This window comes from Coptis chinensis, chromosome 1 (genome assembly GCF_015680905.1).
Source record: "Coptis chinensis isolate HL-2020 chromosome 1, ASM1568090v1, whole genome shotgun sequence".
NCBI lineage: Eukaryota > Viridiplantae > Streptophyta > Magnoliopsida > Ranunculales > Ranunculaceae > Coptis > Coptis chinensis.
In genome coordinates this window covers 30,777,338-30,786,565 of record NC_141456.1, presented here as the reverse complement: position 1 = coordinate 30,786,565, position 9,228 = coordinate 30,777,338, and the positions used below count along the sequence as shown (strand labels likewise).

At 41.4% G+C, this 9,228-nt stretch overlaps 1 long non-coding RNA gene across 2 annotated transcripts; it reads left to right on the top strand.

The window, feature by feature from the left end:
* Positions 1 to 1,357: 1,357 nt before the first annotated feature.
* Positions 1,358 to 3,021, top strand: LOC147523421 (uncharacterized). Of its 2 annotated transcripts, XR_015196418.1 has the most exons (5): positions 1,358 to 1,995; positions 2,090 to 2,147; positions 2,242 to 2,322; positions 2,463 to 2,538; positions 2,942 to 3,021. It is a non-coding gene; the product is annotated as an uncharacterized LOC147523421 (long non-coding RNA). The 2 variants fall into 2 exon arrangements; XR_015196417.1 differs by having other exon boundaries at positions 1,368 to 2,147.
* The last annotated feature ends 6,207 nt before the right edge of the window (positions 3,022 to 9,228 follow it).

Here is a 9,228-nt window from a genome sequence, read left to right as displayed (position 1 = left end):
TATTTCGATGTACCCAAAAACCGATATATATCGGAAATATCGGAGATATCTATTTTTTTGTTGACTAGTCAAAATTTTGTTTTGTATGTCGATATATCGAAAATATCGTCGATTATATCATAAATATCGTCAATATATCGATCAAAGTCAACAATATTTTGTCAAAGTCAATATCGGTCAAAGTCAACGATTTATATCGGATATATAGTATATATCAGTCGAAATATATCATTATATCGGAAATTGCAATATATATCGGGAAAAAAAGGATTCAATATTCGGTTGAGATATATCAAATATATCCATGTTAGTGTACCAAAAAAACGATATATCATATATATCGGCAATATTTTGGGCCTTGGTTCAAATGGCACGAAATGGTAAGTGTCCCCACCTATTTATTACTCTTTAACGCATGGTATGTGCAACCATTATTGCATGCTTATATGAAACTCTGTATCCTTAAAAGACCATTTTTTTTTGGGTCGGGGTATTGACATTCTATAAAACGGGACTAGCACCTTTTTGGTAAAAGGGTAGTGGAATAATGGTTATTCCATCTATGTCCCTTTTACAACACTCTTGTTTGTCCAAATAAGCACCCCAAGTTTGGAAAAAGAAAACCAAGCCTTATATTTCTCATTCTCATCCACACTTTCCCTCTATTTCTCTTGTCCTAGCGAAACCAAACTCCAACCATTCTCAATTCCACCAAAATTTACTTCCTTCAAATATGAGTGATGAAAGTACCACACTCCCTTCTATAAACCCCAATGAATGGCCTAATGAAATTAAAGAAGACTCAATGATTACAAGTTTCATGTTAGGGATTTTGGAGAATTCGATGTATGAGTTAAGTTGAGAATGACAATGACCTTCATTACCACACATCTTTCATAAATGAAGAGCAACAATCACCGATGAGTTTTCTTTCTTTAAAAATTTAATTTTTTTTTCACAACATTTTCTCATCTAATGGATTTCGGTAGTAAGTTATTCCCATTAACATATGAAATAAAACAAATCAAGGGTATCCCCTGATTTCCATTGTTAAAACTTGAATGGAATAATAGTATTCCAGTAAAAAGTCGTTCAAGTTCGAAGCTTGTATTAGCAGACTAGCAAAAATAAGTTGAAGCTTTAGAGACAAGTTTGTGAGACTAATTTCACATCAATGACTAAAAAATAGTAAAATTGTATACAAACGTGTGAATGAAAAAAATACAGGGCAAGTGAGTAGTGTGTGAGGATAAAGTTTACCATTTCCTTGAAGACCGTAAGAAACAGAATCAGGAAAATGAATAAAATGACCTTATATCGAACCATAAGAATAGCACTGTAAAGGCCTGAAATATTATTAAGGGTAATTTTGTAAATTTCATATCAACTCTAGGGTCGGTTATGTAAATTGGTTGTCGGGTTTATTTTTCAAACGTACGTAACTTAAGGAAACTTAACTCCGACTCATAAGTCGCGTTAGGTAAGCGACCCATATGCAAAAAATTTGATAAAATGCCGGTTAGCGGTTGTCTGCGTGCGAAGCTGGCACGAGTTACCAGTTTACGCGCAGGAGTGGGTTATTGTATAGCCTGCGGTGAGATAGAATATAGAAGACTAAATTTAGCGGGATGGGCCGAAAAATAATCAAGACGCTAAGTCGAATTAGTGGGGGTTAGGAGTCTAAGTAGGACGTTAAGGCTAATTATGATATATTGGGCTTGGGCCCAAATATATCGGCCCAAATTGAACCCACGAAATCGCGAAAACTGAAAAATCGAAAAACGCACCAACTGAAATCGCGAAACAGAAAAAACGCACCTCTTCTTCCCCAATTTTCGCCCTTTCTAAAACCTAGGAGAGAGAAACTCTCTTCTTCCCCAAATTCAGTGATTCAAACAAGGAATTGAAACCCCCAAACCTTAGCAACACTCAACCAAGCGTGGGAATTCAAAAATTATTGGATTTGTGTCGTACCGCCGCTGCCGCCGCTGCCGGGTGAGTTTAAATTGCTTCAATCGATAGTTTAAACTCGTTTTGATGGATTGGATGTGTTACTGAAGATATTGAATGGGGTGGGTGTATACTTCAGCAGTAGCAGTTGGAGTAGAAGTGAATTCGAGCATACCGGGTTTAAATCGAGATAAGAGGTGAGTTAGTTTTGCCTCAATCAAATAATTTGAACTCGATTTCGTTCTATTTGGTTGTATTGATGAAGGATGATTAAAATTGGGTGGTTGTTAGGTCGACAGTAGCTATTTGGAGAGGAATGGCTTGACGAAATCAGCCGAGAAGAAAGCGGAATGAAGCATTCTTACTAATTTGGTAAGAGATTTTGATATTCTCTAGTTCTATACTCTGTTTGATGAAGTTATTATGGTTGGAGTGTTGAAATTTGGATGGGATTGTGATGTATTGGAAAAAAATGATAATAATAATTGGAATTGGGTGTTGAATGTCGGCAGTAGCTGGTTTGGAGAGGAATGAGTTGAGCGATATCGGTGGAGCAGCAAGCTAGGAGCGATTTTGGTTGCTGACTCGGTAAGAATTTTAAATATTCAATCTAATTTAGAGCATTGATGTTAGTTCACACTTGTTTACGAGCACGTTGAGTATCGAGTGAGTGAGAAAGAACACCCACTTAGTAGAATAGGATTAAATGCGAATTGAAGAGTGGAATTTGTTTGTAGTTAAAATTTGGAATTTGAATTGAGACGTGATAGGATTGACGTCGATATGAGGGCCTGCCATGGTCGAAATAGCCCGTAGAGACCGTCAGAGTAACAGTGCCAGAAATGGCCTGTAGCTCTGTTAACGGTAGTTAGATAAAAATTTACCCGAAACCAAATACTTAGCGTCGAGATTCTTTTCGACGTTCGTATATAAGAATTCTCGTTCGTTTGATAACTTCTAATGGTCGACGATATATATATATGATGTGTAGGAGTAAATACGAGGGGATTCGGTTAAGCGGGCTCGATTCGGTTAAGTGGGCTTGAGGAGAACGGAGCTTGCTAAGGTAGGAACCTACATACCAATATATAGTCTGCTTATTTTCATGCATGATTTGAGTTGTTTAAAATGTTAAGAAATAGTTTCATGATCAACCATGCATGTATATATGATATTCATGTTTTGCATTGTAGTTTTCCTCGATATGAATTAAGTATATGGATAGCTTTTTGTGTGAAAAGAAATGGTTTTTGTGAAAATCGGGGTAGCGAGGGATTGTTTTCTTTGTTAAAAGTGAAAAACTGGTTTTGGGGAAAGGTTCGTCTCTTGTCTCGTAAGGAGACAGAGAGATGGATTTTTAAACGGGTAAGGATTACCCCGATTGTTTGTAACTAGGTGCGAAGTTCGATTGGTCCCGGATGGAAGAATATTTTACGATGATTCAGCGTTTGGGAATCATCGGTTGTTATTTACTATGATCGCCCGTTTGGGAGTCATAGGTTGTTCTACTTCGATTTGGAAATCCGTGAACTCACACCTATATAATCAACAGTTTTAAAAGAAAAACTAGATATGTAACTAGAGTATTTGAAAACAATCGGTAATACGAGTATATATATATATAGATATTACTATGTTTATCACGAGGGGATTTAGAAAAGGAACCGTGAATTCCTATAAAGAAGGAACCGCTGTTGTCGATTTCGAGGAGGCTAGTTCATTCTAGGATTCCAACCGTGGTGTACACCTTCGAGGTGGTGGGCCACCTTTAAAGGGATGCATCATTGGATGTAGTCCGGGAATTCCTTTTCTACTTTTCTAGATAACCATGCTTGTAGTGTCACCGTATTTGTATGGTGATTAGCTTCGAGTGGGGTTACATGTTACCTCGATGAGGTTTAGACGCCGAGGAGTGAGAGTTTAGTCCACTCGGATGTCGTCGATCCCGGAAAGTCTGCGGTCGCCGAACGGTTGACCAAACCGAAGTTAGGTGACAGCCCATGGGGGTCGTGGGTCACAGGCCCACCCGGAGCCCTAAAAGCTTTGGGGATTTTGTGTGTCTGAACAACAACAACGGCATTTCATCTCCCCGGTAAAATCGGAAAACAACGGTGCATGGTTCACCGGGAAATCTTGAACCGAGATTGCCTCGCGGATCGGGCCGAAAATTACCACCGCACCCTCACCATTCTAATAGGATGCAACGTGCCCGCGATAGTTGTATGATGATTGTGAAAACTATATTTTGTATATCAATGAAGCATGCCGATATGATTTATGCTAGTTAGTGATGTATATATACATAGTCACAATATTTGAATACTATTATAGAAACCCTGCATGTTTTAAATGTTTTCTATAAGTAAACTATTATTGGTTATGCGCGTTTCATTGGGCATAGTTTGTTTGCTCATCCTACCTAACATTTTGACGAGCCAGCGGTTGGAGGAGGCTTTTCCTAACCCTAAATGAGGAGGGTTATGGGGATTTGGGAGGATTTCCCTTATGCTTGACGAGAGGCGAGTCAAGTTTATATTTGGATCTGAGATAGAGATGACCTAGGTTATTCTTTTGTCAGATATAATGAGCCTAGCTCTTTTCCTTTGGTTGTATAGAAAGAGACTAGTTTCTTTTGTTGTATATATAGAGAGCTAGGTCATTTTGATGTAATAATCGATTTGGCAACGGTTCTTCCTTGTTTTGTAGTTATATCGCCATATCCCCAGTAGTAGTTAGAGTTAAGTGTAGTATATATGGTTGTTGGATGTATGTATGGTTGTTGGAGGGAATTATAAGATGTCCGTGGTTTATGACAAGTTATGACAGGTTTTGTGGTTTACTTAACGCCGATCAAACAAAGGAAACTCTGCCAAATTTCGTAGAATCGGGATAGTGTGTCCGCCTCGAGATTCATTCCACGCCCTCGGGATGTGTGTTGGGTCCGGGCGCGACAGAAAAACGTGGTATCGTGAGCGCCCACTATTAGATCCGCCCTGAGCTGTGAGTGGGGACTCGGTCACGACGCAGCGTTTCTAAAGTTTCATCGAACCCGATAAACCCTAGATACATTACCCTAGTTAGTAACGTTAAGCGTTAATACTAGTTTAGCAATGTCGAGTGTGACGGGACACGGTCGGAGGAATTTGACGAATCGGACACCATTAGGTCGGAGTGAATTTTCATTTCGAGGTGGTGGCACGACGCGCTTTGCCCAAGCCTTTACCGAAGCGACCCGGCTCATCTCTTTGAAATTTACTCACGCCATTCTATGCATGTGAATTCAATAGTATGCCGCCTATGCTCTTGCATAATTTTGAGAAATTCTCTCTAATTTATCATACAATCGAATTGGCTCTTTTGTGTATGTGCAGAATTGTTACCATGGATCCGGAAAGTACTAGTGGTGATGATACTATGGATCGTGGTCGAGAGGACCGAATGGATAGGCTCCTTGCTATGATGAATCAAATGGCTCAAGCACAAAATGAGATGAGAGCTGAGATCGAAAGTTTGAGGGCTAGTCGGAACGAGCCCCAAACTCTTCTGACATCCACTGTTATTCCACCTGGTGTAACACCAGAGGTAGCATCCCCAACCACAGTGAGAGTTGAGGAGTTCAGGCCACCAGTGCAAAGTCAATCGGGTTTTCTGCTGGCAAATTTCATCAGGTTACGTCCACCTGAATTTGTGGGGTCTTCTGAGGTTAAAGTAGCTGAAGACTGGTTGTTAGACATGTCTAGTATGCTGGACTCCATGATGTGTACTGATGTGGAACGGGTCACTTTGGCTGCCTTCATGCTTAGAGGTGAAGCCAAACACTGGTGGATCAGTGTTAAGGATGTGGAGACGTTTCCTATGAGTTGGGCTAAGTTTGAGGAACTCTTCCTTTTGAGGTATGTCACCGAGGCGGCGAGAGATAAGAAGCGAATGGAATTCCTCAAGTTAGAACAAGGAAACATGACAGTGGGGCAGTATGAAGAGAAATTCACTGTTCTTTCACGATATGGGAAGGAGTGGATTTCCACGGAAAAAGCTAAGGCTCGGAATTCATTGACGGTTTGAAACCGTTATATGCAGAGCAAGATGTCGGTCCTTCCGATCGATTACTTATGCCGAGGTGTGAGAGAAGAGCTCAAGGAATTGAAAGAGTGGATGATCGCTTATTGCTACGAGGCAAAGAGGTTGGAAGCGGTAAGACAAATACCGGCATCTCGTGGTAGGCGGGATACCGGAAAGAGGCAGTTTACCAAGGTAGTGGTTCAGTGGTCACAACAGATGTATAGGCCGTCATTCAAAGCAGGCACCACGTGGAGGGCACCAACCGCATTATGTGGGTTTGAATGTGGTTAGCCAAGCACAGAGTCTACCACCCAGACCGACCGATGAGTGGATCACAGAGGCCACCGAGGGTACCCGCTCCTTCTCGCACTGTGAGCACCAAGCAGCAGAATTTGAGGCCTCCGGTCGAGAGCTAGATTGCAATCTGTAATACCCCGTGAGTACACAGTCGGGAGAGAGTGTGGTTTGCTATGGTTCATGTGAAGTTCGGGCATATCAAGCGGTTTTGTCCCAAGTCCACTTCGGGGTGGAAGAGACCACAGCCAAGGTGTATTATCTAGTGCCGAGGAAGAAGTTGTGGATCCCGTGATCCGTCCAAGAGGAAGCCACGGTATATAATGCTATGGGGCAGATATCGCTACCGATCAAGTGGTGGAAGGTATGATATGTTTGTTTACTCATAAGGTGCATGTTTTGTTTGATAATGGTGCTACTCATTCTTTCATTGCTAAAAATATGGTGGAGATTCTTGGTTTGGATGTAGTTAATACGGGAGGAAGCTTATTCTATCTACTCCTCTAGGAAAGAAAACTATGTTCTTTGAAGTTTGTCACCATTGTGTGATAAAGATAGGTGATAGGGAGATGATAGTCGATCTAACGGTGATGGACCTAAAAGATTTCGATATCATCGTAGGGATGGATTTGTTAGGGAAGTATCATGCCCATGTAGATTGTTTTGCCAAAACAGTTGACGCTTTTTAGAGTACCGGACAGTACTGAGGTTGTGTTTGAGGGATTAGAAATACGGTATCTCGAAAGTGGTGAAGGCCAAGTCTGATTTCAAGTATGATAGATATGGATTGTTAGCTGGTCTTAGTCTCCAAGGGCCGGTTTGAATCTTTCGAGCTTGTTCCTCAGAAGTTAGTGAGTTTGCGCAGTTGTTCCTGATGCATTGCGGGATTGCCTCCCCTCGGGCGTGAGATAGATTTTGTAATAGATCTAATGCCGAACGCTTTTATTTCGATGATTCCTTATCGAATGGCTCCTCTCGAAATGAGAGAACTCAAGTCCCAATTAGATGAATTGAAAAGATTGGGGTTTATAAGGGAAAGCCACCACCTTGGGGAGCACCGTGTTATTTGTGAAGAAGAAGGATGGGTCATTTCGCTATGTGTGGATTATCGGAAGTGAATAATGTGACTATCAAGAACAAATATCCGTTGCCTAGGATTAATGACCTGCTTGATCAGTTAAGGGTGCCAAGTATTTTCAAGATAGATCTCGCAACGTGCTACCATCGATGAGAATTCGAAGAAGATATACGAAGATGACTTTTCGCGACACGGCTAGGGCATTTTGAGTTTTGGTGTTACCATTTGATTGACCAATGCCCGCTGCATTTATGGATCTCATGCACCGAAAGTGATGTGGAAATACCTAGATCAATTTGTTATCGTGATTCATAGATGACATCTTGATTTATTCCAAGACTAGGGCGGAACACAAGGAACACTTGAGGATTGTCTTCCAAACATTAGTTGATCATCGCCTTTATGCCAAGTTCAGCAAGTGTGAGTTCCGTTGAATGAAATGAGGTTCTTAGGGCATGTCAGATCGGAGAATGGAATCAAAGTGGATCGCTCAAAGATAGAGGCAGTGAATAATTGGTCGAGACCGACGCCCGACGGAAATCAGAGTTTCTTGGGATCAAGGTGGTATTACCGCCGTTTTGTAGAAGGATTCTCTAGCATAGCATCGCCCTTAACTAGATTGACACGAAGGATGTGAAGTTTGAATGGACGGAGGCATGTGAGAAAGCTTTCCAAGAGCTAAAGACGCGATTGGTAATAAAGCCAGCTTTGACTATTCCGTGATCCGAGAAGAGCTATGTGATTTATAATCGATGCCTCTAACACCGGTTAGGATGTGTCTTAATGCAAGAAGGCCAAGTGATAGCGTATGCTTCCTAGACAATTGAATGCCCATGAGAAGAATTATCCTACTCATGACTTGGAGTTAGCGGCGCATCATTCATGCTCTAAAGATATGGAGGCATTATGTGTATGGTGAGAAGTTTGAGATATTCTCGATCACAAGAGTCTCAAAGTACTTGTTCTCGCAGAAAAGATTTGAATATGAGGCAGAGGAGATGGGTTGAGTACATGGAGGACTATACATTCACATTGCAATACCATCCGGTAAAGCAAATGTAGTTGCCGATGCATTGAGTAGGAAGCGAGAACATGTCCGGCTCGATGATGATGAAGGAGTGGCAATTGCCGGAGTCCGGCTGCTTCTTATGGTTTTGAGAAATCACGGAAATGGAGGTGGAGATCCTCATAAAAATGCTATTTATTTATATGGATGACGTGACGCAGAAAACACCTTGGTTCAAGAGATTGTGAATGCTCGTAATACATCGAGGGATGGACCTAGGTACCGAGGATATGTGGATAATGCCGAGGATGTTGATTGGGAAAAATCCGAGATGGAAGCATCGATTCAGAGGAAGAATTTGGGTACCTTTTGATCACTCTTTTGCGGAATAGTATCTTGAAGGAGGCACATAGATCGAAGTATACCATTCATCCTGGTGGTACCAAAATGTACAGAGATCTACGTCGTCAGTTTTGGTGGCCGGGCATGAAGCGACACATTGCGGAATATGTGAAGAAGTGTGCCACATGCCAACAGGTGAAAGCTGAACACCATAGACCACCTGGTCTTCTTAAACCTCTGGAGATTCCGGAATGGAAGTGGGAGAATATAACCATGGACTTTGTATCCGGGTTACCGAGGACCAGTGAGGGAATGGATTCTATATGGGTCATTGTTGATAGACTGACCAAGTCTGCCCATTTCATACCTGTTAAGACTACTTACTCTGCTGAAAAGCTAAGTAGGATCTACGTGTCAGATGTACTGAGGTTGCATGGGGCACCACTCTCTATAATTTCAGATAGAGGTACTCAATTTACCGGTTCATTTTGGAGAAGTC